The following is a 17,930-nucleotide window of genomic DNA, read 5'->3' as shown; positions in this document are numbered from 1 at the left end:
GTTTTACGAAATTTATATTGCCAAGAGATTTTGGGTACTATTAAAAGAAAAATGATGAGATATTTTTCCCAAAGAACTTTAGTATCTGCCATCCATTTTGGCTGTCTCACGAATGAAGGATGAGTTGCCTTTAGTGGTTGCAAAGAAAATTTGTGGAGACCAGGCAAAATGGGGAAATATGTCAGATATGACCCTAGGACAGGACGGTGATTCATCAATTAACATGAGGTACGAACCAGAGGTGACGACCGATGAGATTCGATCTCAGTCAATGGATGGACCTGTCCTGACATCATTGGGGAAAGGGCTTATGCAAGGAGTCATCCAAAATGATTAATTTGATTTATTGATGAATATTGATGAATTAATTGAAATTGAATAATTGATTGAATTGTTAATTGATTGAATCTAATTGATTGAATTTAATTGAATAAATTTAACTGAATAAATTGAACTGAATAAATTGAATTGAATATATTGATTGTTTGATTGATGAAAATGCGGTCTCAAGAAAGAAGCTTTGATATCTTTGCGAGATATTATCAATGTGGAGGCAACCTGGGAAAATTGAGCAAGGTGGTGAGTTTATATACAGATATATATGTGCGGTTACCATTGTGTGATTTCCCCGTCAACAGAGCGGACACCTGAGGATTCACCCATTTCATACTGACCCTCCGGCTCATCTGCAAATACTGATCTGTGAGATTGGATTGTGCAAAAGCCACGGCTGAGGGAGATTCTCTGGAAATCACCGTGTGAACAGGTGGAGAGACCCTTCCTGGAGGTACGAGTGAAGCTTTAGAGGAACAAACTACAACACATCCAACGCTACTTTGATAAAAGGCAGAATGGGAAATGGAGCCTGCAAGAATACACAAGGACAACCAGAGATTCCACAAAAAGGTACTTGTACACATCATATGTACGACCGTTATGGTGCAGAAGCTATAAAACAGGTCGAGAATTGGTATTTGTGGACAAAGGGACATGATGAGGAGTTTCCAAGAGATGGTACATTTGAGCGAAGTCGATTGGAAAGATTGGAACAAAGATTGAAAGCCAGGAAGAGACAGAATCTAACGGTAGACTGGCTTGCATTCCATCTTTGGGATGGTGAATCCAGACAACGGGAACAGCAAGAACGGATAACGGATCTCGAACTTAAAATAAAAAGGATACAGGATACAGTGGAGGAGACAAATGCACAACTGCCCTCGAAATTAGGAATGAAAGTGACAGTTGTCCCATCAGATTTCCAGTTGTCTCCCCAAAAAGGACGGTACAGAGAATTTTTTCGTGTTTCAGGAGATAACGAGAGATTGCAGTGGCAACTCAGGGATGTAGAGATGCAGCCCAGCAATACAAGTGCACAGGTGCACAGATCAGACAACGACAGAAACCGGTGTTTCAAGTGTGGACGGATGGGACATTGGAAAAGAGGATGTCCGTATACCAAAAGGAAGACAAGTTCATAGGGTAAACCAAGATCAAGGGTACCAGTGCTGACCGATACCTCAGACAATGATTAGGCCTTCATTGCGACAAATCCCAAATGACGATTGGCCTCAACAAATTAGATTACTGGACAAACATGAATAACTGTCGATGATTCTTGGGTCTGAAAAGTTTTCGGAGCAAGAATTATTCATTTTTTTCTTTTGCTTGTAAGCAAATTGATAATTAATTGATCAAATGCCGAAATTGGATCTTTTATGTTGGGCACACAATTTTAAATTTACAAAGTTGGAACAATTGCTTTGCAAATTTTAAACCAAGGGACAAGGGTCACATGATGATCAGGTGGGAATTTCGGACTATTGTTCCACACGATTGATAAGTCAGTGGTCGACTGACATGTAAATGGGTGTGTAGTCAAATTTGGATAAATTATTGTGGGAACTGAAAGGGTAATTTCAATGTGACATCATAGGGGTTTTCTAAGACTAAACTTTTTGGTCCATTTGTGTATTAGCATTTATAAAAAATTGAAGGACAAATTTTATGAAATTGAAATAAAATTGACACCCATCTTGATCTGTAAATAATAGTTCCAACGCAAACAAATACGCATAATGCATGTGTGTGTGTATTTTTTTGTGTGTCAATGTTAGTGTTTTTTTATTGTTTTGTGTATCAATCTTACAAGATTGTTGACACCGACAGTGTGCCTGTCTGGAAATGGATAGTTTTATGTGGATGGGATTGAATATGCAGAGAATCCGTAAAATAAAATAGAAATAAAATTTGATTATGAACATTATCTCTTTTGTCAAGGGAGATGGAATATAAAGATTTGATGTGCTGGGTTATGAGCAGCCATTAATTAAATAGTAAAATTGTGAGTAATTTGGGGATTCCATTTTTGATAGAATTTATATGAGAATAACAGCTATTTATGGATATGAGCTTCATAAAAGGAAATGAGGGAGTACAAAATTATCCAAATTTGGGAGAGGTCTTACACTGACTTCCCAGAATACTCTGCTCATGGATTTATATATATATATATAAACTTGAATTTTATCAGCATATAAATTGTGCTGCATGTATGGATGTGTATTAGGCATAGATGATATGGGAAAATAGTAAAGAAAATCTTGCTGATTGGAACTATTGTGAGTTTTAAAACGGAATGCATTGTGCATCTTAAACCAAGGGGCAGACATGAACGCGCTGTTACGTTATTTATACTCAGAACGCGCTGTTACGTGTACCTGCAACATATTTGTTAATCTCGCACACCTATATTGGCATACTGGTGTCAGTAGTACTCACTGGGTGCATAGAAATGGATGAGCAACAGTTAAGGGGGTGTAAAAAAAACACTTACTTGGATATTTTCTACAAAAGTAGGGGTTTCAATAAGTGGTACCATACACATGGGATTCATCAAATTAAGTTTTGGAGTTCAAACAAAGTCACTGGTTAACAGATGGGAATGGATAGTAAATAAATTCTTTGTAATATCTCACTTCATTTACCCAGCATCAAAGACTTATTAGAGCTATTGTTCTTCCTTGCAGCAGTGGGAGAAAATTTAGATCCAACATAATGAATCTATAAATGAATGTGATAGGGATAATATCCTCAATTTGTACTAATTATTTGATTGTGGGTAAAGGAATTAATTAATCGTAGTGGATTGTTAACAAGCAGCCTGAAATGTCCTGAGAGTGTGCATCCATGTAATCAGAAATCCCAGATTTGTTTTTTACAAACAACATTTTGGTAGAGATCTTATGTGGACGAATACTTGCTTGGTAGATAAAAACGGTACTGCATGTTGGCAGCCACTTCAGTGGCCATTTAGGCCGAACAAATAGGAAAAAAAAACTGTAATTGAATATGTAATTTACAGATGAGTATTTGGGAAGTAAAAAGGGAATTTATTGATTTGGGAGACATTTTTCGAAGGTTTATTAAAGTGTTGCAATATGACATTTGGCAAGGAAAATTATTGGATGGGAAAATTAGATCTGTTTATAAAATGAGTTTTGTTGACCCATTGAAGTTAATTCTTTGAATTGTTGTTTAATTAGCATGTTGAGTTCAAATTGGAAATAGTTTGGTAGAGCTTTGGTTAAAACCTTTGGTTGCAGTGTTTTGGAACAAATTGATAAACCGTAGGAGGTTGATAAGAATAGAAACAAATATGGACCTAAAATAGAAAGATTGTTATGATGATATGAATAAATACTGAGATTAAAAGATTAAATCAAGTGATGTTGCAAATGAAACAGTAGAATTAAGATAATGGCATAACGACAATGTTATGAGTTGTGTCAATTACAATATCAGTGAACTCATATCACCACGAGTGACACACTGTTAGGAAAAAGAGGGAAAAGAAAAAGTGGAGAGGAATTATGGTAATAATACATTATGTTTAATTTGTTGGTTTGAAAAAATTGTTGTTGGGAATTAGGTATTCCCGTTTGTGATTGTAATCATATACAATGCTATTCTTAGTTTAGTAATAAAATACATACCTGATTGAATATTATTTGTGTGACGCATATAAATGAATATAACTTTTGTGTTAAGGAAAAAACAACAAATTGTTGAATGTGAAACTGTCGGAAGATATACATGATTATGCTGATTTCATGGTAAGATGTACCCTATCTGATTCAGTGTGTGCGGAAAGCAGATTCAGATGTGACTGAGCATAAGGATAAGACGAGATCACATTTTGGAGGGATTGCTAACGGAATTGGGAAGAAGTTCGAGAAAGAAAATTTGTGGCTAAAAAATGAAGTTAATCGTGGCATACACCCTCTTTCTCAAAGAATGATGAAGACATTCTCCCGTGTAACTTGGAGATGAATGCTTACCTTCACCAAGGAAATTTATGTGACCATTTGCCTGGATCACACTGCAACATATGAAAGAAAGGCGATCACTTACTCTTGTTCGAAGGCTTCGAACATTCACCACATCAGAAGTTGCAGGACAACGACATTTTACCTGCAACCTCTGTGAAATGCGGGGACATATGTTATTACTTCACCAACGTCCGGGGAACCAGCATGGAGCTGCAAAAAACGGCTGTGCCCTTGTCACAACAGCTGTGCACGATTCTGCTGGTTGCTCCTGGTAAGGACCATGAATGACCTGAACACCATGGTCCCAACATCATTGTGGATGCATCCGGCATCCCTGTTCCACATCTTGCTGGCCAATCAACGTCACACCAATACTTGCTGCCCACTCACAATGAGGGAGGAGGCAAGTCGACTACAACTGGGTGAAGGCCTTGTTCAGGAATTACTATGGTTTACAGCAAAAAGTGGCAAGCTATGACTCCGAAATGTTACCACAACAGCGAAATCCTACACGAAGTAGTGCAGGAGCTATGAAGACATTAGGAGAAAATGTTTCATACCAGGATTCAAACACAAGTGATCAGCCCTTCCTTTCAAACAAAGTCAACATTTGTGTGGAGGCAAACGTTTATTGCCAGATGGTGCAGATGCTTTATAAAACTTGAAAATGAAGTGAAATTGTTGTATCTTGGTGATGGTGAAGTATTGTTTTGAAAATATATTTGTGATGCAAATGCAATAGATTGAACAATATGGAAGGAGTCAATGACCAACGAAATGTTTTGTGATTCTTGCAGGATGACGGTGTATGCCCAAGGGAATTTGATTACCAAAGTGACTGATTATTTACTTATACTTGTAATGATGTTTACTTGTAGTGATTGATTGTTTACTTATATTGATGTTTAGATTAATGGTTAATATAAACAAAAACAAAAAGATGAGGGAATTGTGGAAGTGTAACTCAGTGTAACTTATTAATTGGCACTGGTAACTTATTAATTAACCTGGTAACGAAGCAGATACATTTTACATGCAAACTCTGTGAAAGACGAGTTTGTAAATGAGTGTCAGGAATGCGCCCGAACATGATAATCTCTTGTCCACCTGGTCACAGCCCCTGGCTGAAGCACCCCCCTATCGTTTGGTAAACAGAACTCACAACAGGAGGGGAGCGAGCTGATACCAGGACTTGGTACATGCATGACCTCGGGGCATTAGCGGAGAGGGGATTAAGTCCAGTTTGTCCATATAAACGAGAGCAAACGTGGAGTCGACAGAACTTGCTACCAGAAGCTCTGACCAACGGGAGTGGCAGAGGAACATCAGCCGAACGAGAAGGACCATGCGAAAAGAGTTAACCTGATCCATTATATTATGCGGTATTATTTGGTAAATGGAATGAAGTGAATAACCAGTTAATAAACCAGACCTTTTGTAAACCTGTGTCCGGTCATTGGAGTCCTGTGAGTCTCTCAGCTACAAATTCTCCGACAACAGTATCTGAATTTATAATCCGTAATGACGCACTGCTAGATGGTTCCTCTGGAGCTTTGCAGGCAATGCGGACATGCATGGCGATGACGTCTTGCTGTCCGCTCATTAGGTTAGAGAACCAGATTACAGATACCATTATATATATATATATATATACACAATTGGGACAATCTATTGCTAAAAACGGTTAAATTACATTTTAATGTAATTCTTGTAAAGAGGGTTTTCAAAGCTGCAAAGGAACGTGTGGACCCAACATCTGGAATTGATTTTGTCACCCTGTCAAATGGCAAAAGGCGAGAATGTTGACTTAGCACGGGGTTGGTGTGTAGCACACCATTAGTGGAGCCGAACAGGTCAAGGAATGACCTTAAATGGATAGTCTGTCAGCTTGGGAAAACTCTTGAGTCGCCCCATTATTACAAACAGATGGAGTTGGCGCCAAAGAGTCTAGGGTTTAACTTGGCTTTAAGTGACCCCAGAATTCCAACAGTGGAAGATAAGAGGGTACGATTCCTATTTAACAGAAGACTGCGAGGCTTGGAGAGAGAGATTTTCCTTCGACTGAACGACGCGTCGTCTGTGTGTAGGTTGTATTTGTGGTGGATTTTCTCTCTGCGATGATTGAATAAATTTGTGGAACTCAGTGAGGTTGTCGTAATCCTTAATCGAGAAGTCTCGCTGGGGAAGTAGTCTGAAAATAGCCAGATACAACAATTGGTGGCCCGTCCGACTTGCAGGCTGAACGAGATTGACAGACAGACAGCCAGAGCTCCACGTGATCAAGGTAAGCATGAATGCTCTTCTGTCTTTTGTCAATCTTGACAGCACGATGCAAAAAGAACCTGCTGATTTATTCACTCATCGTCTGTGTCTAGATTTTAGGAAAATACGTGATGATGCATCAAGAGTAAGTTTGAAGACCCAGTTAGGTGATGTGTACTACACGGAGACCCGCTGGTCTTAATTGTCAGTAAAGGTGTTGAACCCCCGGGCTAGGTGACGTTTAATCCGTTGAAAACGGAGCGAAGATCCGCTGGGGATTCATTAATGTACAATAGTGTATAATATGGTCGACCTCAAGTTGTATATTTGTATATCTATTAAAGGTATACGTTGATAGAGGTGACATTCTGATGTCCTGCTTATAACCTTTCACTCCTGGAAGAGATTAAATCGAGTTCCCATAAATGTGTAATTTTGCATAAATTATGGTAGAGATCTTTTGTCCTGTACCAGTGGTAGCGAAGGAATGAACAGAACGAAGAATGGTACGTTTATTAGCGATTATTTCCGATAATATGCGATTTTGCGATAATTAGCGATTATTTTTGAGTATACGCGATTTTTGCGAGTATTTGCGCATGCGAACACGATTTTGCATTCAGCGATCGGAAACGTGCTGTTAAATCGCGCTGTAAATGTTTGCCTTGGCGCGTGCATTGCGATGAGATTGCGCCGTGCGCCCCGCGGGCTGTTTGATGCTCAACAACAACAACAACATGCATTTTAAGGCCATTTTCCCTGCTAGAGCGGGGGTTAGCATTGCGGTCCCCATGACAATCTTCTCCATTTTGCCCTATTTTCTGCATCTCTCCTTGTTAACCCCCTTGCCCGCGTTTCTTCTTCCACCATCTTTAGCCAAGTCTTTCTCGGTCTTCCCCGTCCTCTACTTCCTTCTACATTAATTTCCATCACTCTTCTCAACCAGTCACTTTCATCCTTCCTCAACACATGACCAAACCATCTCAACCTGTTCCTCTTTACAGCATCAATCACAGGCAATATTCCCATCATTTGGGTCGAACAGCAGCAGTGCATCGGTGTTGGAGGCCCAGTCGCTCAGCATCATTCCGTCTGATGTTGTGTAGTTGTAGCCCCAGTCTGTGTGTTGACAGTTGAAGTCACCTGCAGAGATGGTGGGTGCAGTTACGGGCGGGAGTGATGATGCCATCAGCGCTGATGGAGGAGGCTTATATACGTTGATGACCAATGTTTCCTGGATTTTGGTGACCAGCGACTCGATGTTGGAGCCTGGTGGAGATTGGCTAATGGCTGTCCAGCTTAGTTCAGTCCTGACGAAAGTTGCCATTCCGTGCTGTTTACTGTGGATGGACCCAGCGAGAAGGAACCCAGGCAGCTTGAGGTTGATGTCAGCTGCACAGTGTGTCTCTTGTAGGAGAACGACTGCTGCCTTGTTGAAGTCGGCAAGGTGTCGTATGACTTCGAGCTTGGTGGTGGTGAGGCCCTCGACATTGAGTTGGAGCACTGACAGGCCTTGGTTTCCGACGGTCAGAATGGCCGCCCGTCCTGAAAAGGACGTTCTATGCCTTGGTCTTGGTCTTGACCTTGGCTTGTACCTTGGCCTGCCAGCTCGATGATTGTGTGGCGACATTAGTTTCACAATTCTTGTTACTTGTAGGGATGGCCGCAGAGAGGCTGTCGTCTTCTTCCCCCATCTTTGGTCCTCTTCGACGTAGGACCAGAGACGAGGGCATGGCTGCATGACACTGAGCTGGCCATCTCATGATACAGGAAAGAAGAAGTTAAATCGTTAAACGTTAATCGTTTTGTTAAAGTATCAATGGATGATTGGAATTGAGTGAGTCCAATTACGATTTTGAATTCGTAATTGTATTCACCCAACCGTACGGAACTTCACATCAGGATTTAAATATTTGTTTATGTCACGAATGTTGTTAAAAGTTTATATTTTTTATTAATATAAACAAGCCTCTTGCTTGACTGTCTTTCCCTCGCGGTCCCCCTGTGCTGTCTTTCCCTCGTGGTCCCCCTGTACTGTCTTTCCCTTGCGGTCCCCCTGTGCTGTCTTTCCCTCGCAGTCCCCCTGTACTGTCTTTCCCTCACGGTCCCCCTGTACTGTCTTTCCCTCGCGGTCCCCCTGTACTGTCTTTCCCTCGCGGTCCCCCTGTGCTGTCTTTCCCTCGCGGTCCCCCTGTACTGTCTTTCCCTCGTGGTCCCCCTGTGCTGTCTTTCCCTCGTGGTCCCCCTGTGCTGTCTTTCCCTCGCGGTCCCCCTGTACTGTCTTTCCCTCGCGGTCCCCCTGTGCTGTCTTTCCCTCACGGTCCCCCTGTGCTGTCTTTCCCTCGTGGTCCCCCTGTGCTGTCTTTCCCTCGCGGTCCCCCTGTACTGTCTTTCCCTCACGGTCCCCCTGTGCTGTCTTTCCCTCGTGGTCCCCCTGTGCTGTCTTTCCCTCGCGGTCCCCCTGTACTGTCTTTCCCTCGTGGTCCCCCTGTACTGTCTTTCCCTCGTGGTCCCCCTGTGCTGTCTTTCCCTCGCGGTCCCCCTGCACTGTCTTTCCCTCGTGGTCCCCCTGTACTGTCTTTCCCTCGCAGTCCCCCTGTACTGTCTTTCCCTCGCGGTTGTCAGCTCTTTCACGAGCCTCGATTCAGTATACAAACCAAAAAAAAACAAACAAACAAAAAAAAAACCAACCATCTTTCGCAATTCATCATTTGTCTTCCTCTCTCTCAACGATACTCCGCACATCCATCGAACCATTCGCATTTCCACCCTTTCCAGCCTTCGTTGCTGCTCTACGTTCATTACCCATGTCTCGCTCCCATAAATCATAACACTTCTCACACATGCAGCATACACCTTTCCCTTCAGCTTCAGCGACACTCTCCTCCTCATCAGCATGCCACTCAGTTCCCGAAACTTCTTCCATGCACATCTCACTCGAGCAACCGCTGCCGAGTCTGATCCACCTTCTCCATTCAGCATGTCTCCGAGGTAGCAAAATGTTTTCACACCTTCCAGCTTCACGCCGTCTCCAAAATCCAACTCAACATTTCCTCCATCTGCAGCTCCCTCTGTGCACACCTTACATTTGAATGTAGCTGCCACACTGGTAAATGACCCTCTCAGACCACTACATTTTTGATGAACCCACTCAGCGCACATTGTACATTGAATGGAGTTCACTCCGACACCCTTCCTGCACACAGCACACGGCCACTTCCCAGTTCTTTCCACCTCACCACATGCTTTACCACTTGCCATCACCTTCGTCTTTCCGATATTCACCTTCAGACCTTTTGTCTCCATACATTCCTTCCACTTGTTCATCTTTTCCTTCAGTCCATCCATACTTTCCGCAATCAACACCAGATCATCTGCATACAACAACTCCCATGGTAAACCCTCCTTTACGTTCTGAGCCAGCACCTCCATCACAGCTACAAATAGTAGTGGACTTAGTACCGACCCCTGATGCACTCCCACCTTCACCTCAAACTCACCACTGTTCCCGTCCTTCGTCCTTACAGCTGTGCGCGCTCTTTTGTACATTGCCATCACTACTCTGATCAACCATTCCTCCACTCCTAGCTTCCTCAATGCCCATGTCAATACTTTGCATGGAACCCTATCGAATGCTTTCTCCAGATCAACAAACCCAAAAAACAACTTCTTCCTCTTCTCCATGTACTTCTCCTGCAACTGCCTCACAATGAAAAGCGCATCTGTCGTTCCTCTTCCTGGCATAAATCCAAACTGCATTTCGTTGATCTTCACTTTCTTCCTTATCCTCCTCTCCAACACCCTTTCCAATACCTTCATTCCATGCTCCATTAACTTTATCGCTCGGTACGAGCCACACTCCAGAGGGTCACCTTTCCCCTTGTATAGAGGGACGAGGGTACTCAGATCCCAATCCACTGGAATGCGGCCTTCTTTCACCACCAGATTACAGATCTCTGTCATTCTCTTCACACCCCAACTTCCTGCTGCCTTCAACATATCTCCCACAACCCCCGTCGGCCCTCCCGCTTTTCCACTCTTCATTGCTTTTATCGCTTCCTCAACTTCCTTCTCAGTTATCTTCTCTGCCGGTCCTAAAACTGGGTTACTCTCTATGTTGCCATCCCATTCAGTGTCTGTATTCAACAGCATTTCCATATATCTTTTCCATCTTCCTTTAATTCCATCTGGGTCGACAACGATTTGTCCCACTTCATCCTTCAAGCAACTCACCCCCATCACATCACACCTCTCTTTCGCTATGTGCTTTGCAATCCTGCATACTGCTTTCTGACCCTCTTCCGAATCCAAGCGTTCTCCGAACATTTTCCTACATGCCTCCTGCGCCTGTTTGATGCTCGCATGTTTGTATTTAGCGAGTGAGCGAGCGGACGTCGAATGATCAGCCAATTCGTGCAGTTTTGTAAAAATCACGTGACTTGGCACGTAGGCGCAATGGGCAACGTGTCGACACGGCACGACATGGCACGTACATGTACGCGGTACATGCGGGCGAAACGTACGTCAACTATCGCTCCGCGGTTCATTTGACGCGTGCACGAGAGGACAGGACACTTCGTGCACGCTTGCGCGATTGTTCCGATGCCCGTCAGCCGCGCGGCACAGCGTGAACTCATCGCCGTGAACGTTGAGCGCGCGAGGTACAACACACGGTTCATGCACACGCTCAATGCATACGTACCGTACCGGTACACGGTACGCACGGCAATGCGTAACATGTTCCATCGCTTCGCTGGTCGTAGCGTACGCGAGCACCATTTTGAGCACTATATATGCAAATCCACAATCAATGGCAAATGACTTCATTTTTTCCTGTTGACATATTAAGTACGGATGTTTGTATGTGAATTCACTGTGCTCGGTACCACATTGACGGCTCATTGAGTCAGACCATTTACCACTGACGCAATGCATGCTGGGTTGTTAACCTGGGAAATACTGGTGCGCTGTATGTACGATTGGCAACCCCCCCCCCCCCCCCCCCTCAGCCTTACTCCTCCCTTGCCCCACCCCTTCTCCTCCCCCGTTCCATCCTGCCTTACTCCTCCTAACCCTCCTCCTCCCCTGCCCCACCCCCTTTCCTCCCTTGCCTCATTCCTCCCTCCTCCCCCACCTCACCTCTCTCTCCTCTGTCTACCTGTCTTACCTGTGTTGTTACCTGTCTCCCTTTCTGTCCTCCCCCTCCCTTTCTCCTCCCCTTTTCCTTCTCCCTTTCTTCCTCCTTCGTTATGCCCCTCCTCTTCCCTTGTCTCATCCCTCGACACCTTGTTCTACCTTTCTCTTTACCTGTCTCTCTTTCTTCCCCCTTCCTTCCTCCCCCCTTCCTTCCTCCCCCCTTCCTTCCCTCCCTCCCACCCCCCTTCCCCTCAAACCCCCCTTCCCCTCAAACCCTTATTGCAGCCTCTTACTATGTCCATGTCTCACTTTTCTTTCATTTTTCTTTTCTTCATCTTCATCTTTCTTTTTTTCAGTCTCATTTTCACTCTTTTTCTCCTGTTTTTTTTCTATCCATCTTTTTTTCTCTCTCTCCTTGTTTCGATTTTTTTCCTTTTTTTCCCCCTTTTTCACGATTACAGCTCATGAAGAAAGGAATGATTGATTATACAATCATTTTGTCGACTGGATGTGATGACAAATGTATAATGCTTATACAGGAAATGTTTTTGTTTTTTTTAATGGATGAATATTGTCATAAATGTATGATTCAAATGATTTGCATGATTAAAGGGTATGAATGGTACCACAAGGCTTTCCAGTGTTGAAGGTGATTGCACTGGTATAAAGAAGAGTTTTCAAGCCCTGTAGGATTAGATGAGGATTACAAGCAATAGAGTTGAATTGCAGGATACCTATAAATTTCAATAATAATTTGAGTATGATTTGAGCCAGCTATGCTTCTGAACAAGTCGTAAATCGACATAGCTATCAGTAGAAACTGTGTCGATTAAGGCATTCACGTGCTGCCCCTCAATCATAATTGGAATAACCGCGTTGGACAGTCCAGGTGGCCCGGTAGTCGTCGAGTCATCCAGAGGGGGCGCTCGAGCCATGCGCGTGGACCCGACGCCAGCTAGCGTCGATCGTGAAACCGAACGTGCCCCAGGCGATGAAAGGATCCCAGTCAAGGGCGTTCGAGCCGAACGTGGCGCCGATTGTCTCGTCGGCGAGTTAATCCTAGTCAAGGTCGCATGAGCTACGTGGGGCCCATGCGGGGGGGGGGGGGGGGGGGTGATCCCACTCAAGGCCGCGCAGGGCGTCGATTGTCTCTCGGGCGGAGAGAGAATCACAGACAAAGTCGAGCGAGTTCGCCGGCCCCGTGACGAGCGACAAACCTTTGCAAAATGTCCTTTTCGAGAACATGAATGACACGTCGCTTCTCCAGCCGGCCAAACTGACCTTGCATGATTCCGGTCCCCACAGAAAAAGCACTTAGCGTTACTTCCGGCTGATGGAGCGACAGCGGCGGCGGCTGTCACACTCGGGCCGGGATCCTCGAGAGTGTCCGTTATCCCCGATTCTGGCGGAGGTGCAGTATCCGTTTGTTCTGCGATAGTAGCTCTCTCCGGTCGTGTCGCGCCGGTTAAACCCGCAGTGACGTACGGTCGTTCGTACGCTTCCGCTTGTGCCTGTGCTTCTTGGTACACGAGTGATAATTTATGAGCTTTATCCAGCATCAGAGCCGTTTCTTCAAGCAATCTCTGTCGTATGATAGGTGAGTGAAGCCCAGAAACAAATGAATCTCTCATCAAATCGTCACCTACTTGTTCGTGTGTCCGTGCTTCGGTCGTACAGTCCTTCACTAATCGGCGAAGTTCCTTGACAAAGTGGTCGATGGTCTCTGATGGGTCTTGTCACCGAGACGCGAGCAGATATCGAGTATAGACCACGCTCCGAGTCTTGATGTAGATCCGATGCAATTCTTCCTCAGCGGCGGCGTATGTGCCTCACTGGGATATGTACGTGAAAACTATATGAGACACGCGAGAGTTTGGTGGCATCCGTAAGTCCCTCCTGGGCACCCAGGTAACTTGTCAACAGACTTAGCCAATGCTGGAGCTGAGCAAACGCGTCCGGCGCCTGAGGATCCGCTCTGAAGATCGGAACTTGTATCAGCTTATGAGTCATGGCGTTCCCGTTCAAGACAAGAGAGGGATTCAGAATTAAACTCACGATCTGAGACAATGTTGTAACTCTGGTTTTTACAACAATTAATTCAGAATTCAGAATTAATTGTTGTAAAAACCAGAGTTACAACATTGTCTCAGATCGTGAGTTTAATTCTGAATCGATCTGTAGCAATACCTGTAAGAAAACCGAAAAATGCAACATATCAATATTCAGCATTCATAGGAATCAGTAATGGATTTGCAACTAGCAAAAGCAAGCCTGGAACGAAGGAGTAATACGCACCATCTAAGTATGCACAACATTTCACACGATAAATGTCACAGGAATGATCAGCGCTGTCTGTCTGAGTTCTTATAACTGCCGCGCAGTGGACAGAAGCCGCATAACACCTGGTTCAAACTTAGGCACAATTTCATTTCAATGATTATATTGAGATATTAACAAACCTCATCATGTTTACTTCCGGATCGGGAAGCGATCAAATCTCAAAAATCATAATTTTATTGAGGAATTTCTGAAACCTCCTACCTACCTTGTGTTGTACTCGCCAGTACTTCCTACCTACCATCCTACAAACCCCTGTCAGGTGACCAGATCCTCGGCTCTGATTGGTGGACGTTTGTGAGGGACTTTCTTACATACAGACAGACAAATGCTGGATATAATTGAGGAGAAAATAAATACACAAGATATAATTAAAGTATATTCTATATACAAATGCTTCAAAATGGATCCATAATAAATGTCCAGTCCCCTAAACTGCCAGCATCGCGAGGTTCAGTGCTGAAGTTCTGTCTCTGAAGCCTAAGTGGTGCCGCAGTGACCGACCCTCGGATAGCCTCGTTGCCGGCGAGGTGCATCCTCTCTCCCTTGTCAGCATGGACTGTGTGCCCCTGTTCGTGAATGTAGCGGTCTCAGTTATGTTCAGGTTCATGATCTTTCGGGCTGTTCCTGCTGTGGCCGAGAGGCTTCTGGTGGTGGTTTTGATTGGGAGGGATTTGAGCAGGGATTGTGATGGAAAAATGCCTGAAGCCTTGGGAGTATGTCATGAGTGATGCCATATTCTTGGCTCTGCATTTTGCCCTCGTGCCCTCCTTGGGCTGCTGGCTAAACGGGAACTGTCCCACATTTCCATGGTTTTGTCTCCTTGCTGCACTCCTGGCTCTGTGTTGCATGCTTCTCCTCGGTTTTGCCGGCGACGTTTTGGGCCTGCCTTGGTGTCTCAGAGTGGCACTCCCTTCCTGCCATGGCTGTCCTCCCTCTGCTCATGACTTGATCTGCTCGCCGTTGGGCACACTGCCGTGCATGTTCCTGTGCCCCTACGCCCACTGCTTGGTCTGTGTATGGTGTTCTCTGCTGCATGTGCTTGGGACTTGTCTGTGTTTTTCTGCACAAACGCCATGGATATCCTCGCCGGAGTTGTGGGCTGGCGGTCGAGTAATATAATGTCGCAGCCTCCAGGGCCATCTTTCGGTTTAGTTGAACTCCTTAGCAAGGCCTGGTACAGCTATTATTATTTATTTATTTTCACTACACTTCATGGTGCCTTTTCTGTGCACCACTCCGGGTCTACTCTACCACAACTCATTGTTATGTTTTAATTGATATCATGTACTTCATTATACAGACTTGGCATTTAATATGGAATATTTTTTTTGTGGGGGTGAACTTAATTTTCAAGATGTCTTAGAACCAAAAGTTCATTGGAATTATATTGAAATTATTCTAGATTTTGTTAATGTGACCTTTAAAAGAAACAAAACCACATTTGACATTTCGAAACAAATAAATTGATCCTTGAAAGTGATGTAAACTGATATCAAACTCAATTCGCGTACAGTACTGTGTTAAACTTCTGTATGTTTTCCAGAAGTATCTCTTTATTTTGCACATTAGCCAAAATTTTTTTTAACAAAAACAAAAGTTAAATTATGACTGGGAATTACGGACAGTAAAATTACAGTTCAGTACTTCGTGTAACCCCCACCAGCATTCAGGAGAGCATGTACACGTTGAGGCATGCTGTTCACGACATTTTCCAAGGTTTGGACAGGAATCACTTGCGATGCATTGACAATAGCCTGCTGCAATTCACGCACAGAGGGCGGCTGCTGGTCCAAGTTGTCGATTTGACGCGTTAATTCTGCCCACAAGTTCTCTCTCGGATTCATATCCGGGGACATGGCAGGCCACTCCATATGCTCTGCACCACGGTCAGCAAGAAAGTGTTGGATCATGCGAGCACGATGAGGCCATGCATTGTCATCTTGGAAGACAAAGTTTCCTCGAAAGGCTGCACGAGCAAATGGAAGCAATGTTTCTTCCAGAATGGCCCTGTACTTGAACTGGTTCAGGTTGCCATTCAGAACAACCAGGTCAGTTTTTCCCCCTGCATGAAAAGCAGCCCAAACGGTCACCCCACCACCTCCAGCTTGGACTCTTGGCACTATACAATCTTTGTTGTAGGCTTCATGCACTTGTCTGCGCACTCGGACGCGGCCATCTTGACGATAGACAAGAAATCTAGACTCGTCACTGAAGATCACGTGATTCCAGTGTCCTGGCTGCCATTGACGGTGCTCTCTGGCCCACTGCAATCGGCGCTGGCGGTGTTGTCTGGTCAGGCGTAGCTTTCTCAGGGGACGCCTGGCACGATAGCCTGCTTGAACCAGTCGTTGGTTGACTAGCCTTCTGGATACAGGCACATTTGTCAGTTGCTGCTACTCAGCCCGAAGCCGATTAGCTGTCTTGGTATGGCCATTGCGGACTAACCGGTGCAGCTGGCGATCATCCCTCCTTGTGGTTCTGCGGTGATGTCCTGGCCTCGGTATTGGAGTAGGGACACCCCTCTGAGCATTTCGTTTCAGGATCTTTGACACCTGACCTTGAGTGATGCCATACTGCCGAGCAATAGCACGCTGTTTCATGCCGTAATTTCGTAAAGCCACCACTCCATGACAAACAGCATTGTGGAGTTGACGGACCATCTCCAGAGGAAGCGGCAATAACTTTTGGAGACATGCAGCAGTTGTTTTCCACTAATACAGAATGCAACAACCCTTATATACCCAATTGTGAAGTCAATCGTCAAATGTACCTGTCCGTACATTTTGCCACGCCACCTGTGATATAATCCTGTTGTTGACTTCTTGCTGCGACAGACAATCAGTGACATGGTTCTTTTAACAAATAAATCACCAAAGTGTAAAAGAAACTCACCAGATTGATAGACTGAGGAAAGAAAGTAAACCCAAGTCAAGAAGAAAAAAATATTCCATATTAAATGCCAAGTCTGTATATTGATATTAATTGCAATTTTTCATATGGCCTTTCATATTTTTCTCAGTTTTTTTTTCTTTTTGTTGATGTAACTTTATATTGGTCTATGCATTTCATAATGTGCATCTTATTATATCTTTATTTTGGTATTCATCATTTTTGGTAACACCTTTGGCATTCATGAATTTTGTGTCTAATATTAGATGAATGTTGTTTTCGTTTTTTATTTGCATAATTATATGTATAATTCTGTTAGCACCTTGAACACCCTGTAAGGAGATAGGGTGGATATGTGCGCATTACAAAAATACATTATTATTGTTGGTTGGACTTAGTCCAAAATGGGGGCTTATGGATTGGCTCTCGTCCATCCGTCTGCCCATCTGCAACCATATCTCAGAGATGTGTTGATCGATTTTGATCATACTTGGCACAAAGATGATACATGACAGTATACATATGCACATCATTTTGTTTCACAATGCGATCAAAGATGGCTGACTGGCGGCCATTTTAGTTTAAAAAACCCCGATGTTGAACACGTCCTCAACCATTTCTTGGACATGCATTTACCGATGTTGTTCAAACTTGGCGCACAGATAATGAATGACGGCTCACGTAAGCACGTCATTTTCTTTCGAGAACATATCCAAGATGGCCGACTGGTGGCCATTTTGTTACTTTAATGTTTCCCCAGCCATTTCTCGACATGCATGGACCAATTTTGTTCAAACTTGGCACAAAGACAAGAAATGAGAGTATACATATGCAGAACATTTTGTTTTGTAATCAGACTAAAAATGGCTGACTGAGGACCTTTAACTCCGTACAGCAAATTACTAAAACCACGGGTGCTATGACATTTTATGTCTTTTTTATTATTATTATTATTATTATTATTATTATTATTAT

Source organism: Myxine glutinosa, chromosome 11 (genome assembly GCF_964187855.1).
Source record: "Myxine glutinosa chromosome 11, kmMyxGlut1.1, whole genome shotgun sequence".
Classification (NCBI taxonomy): Eukaryota; Metazoa; Chordata; class Myxini; order Myxiniformes; family Myxinidae; genus Myxine; species Myxine glutinosa.
This window is presented reverse-complemented; position numbering follows the sequence as displayed.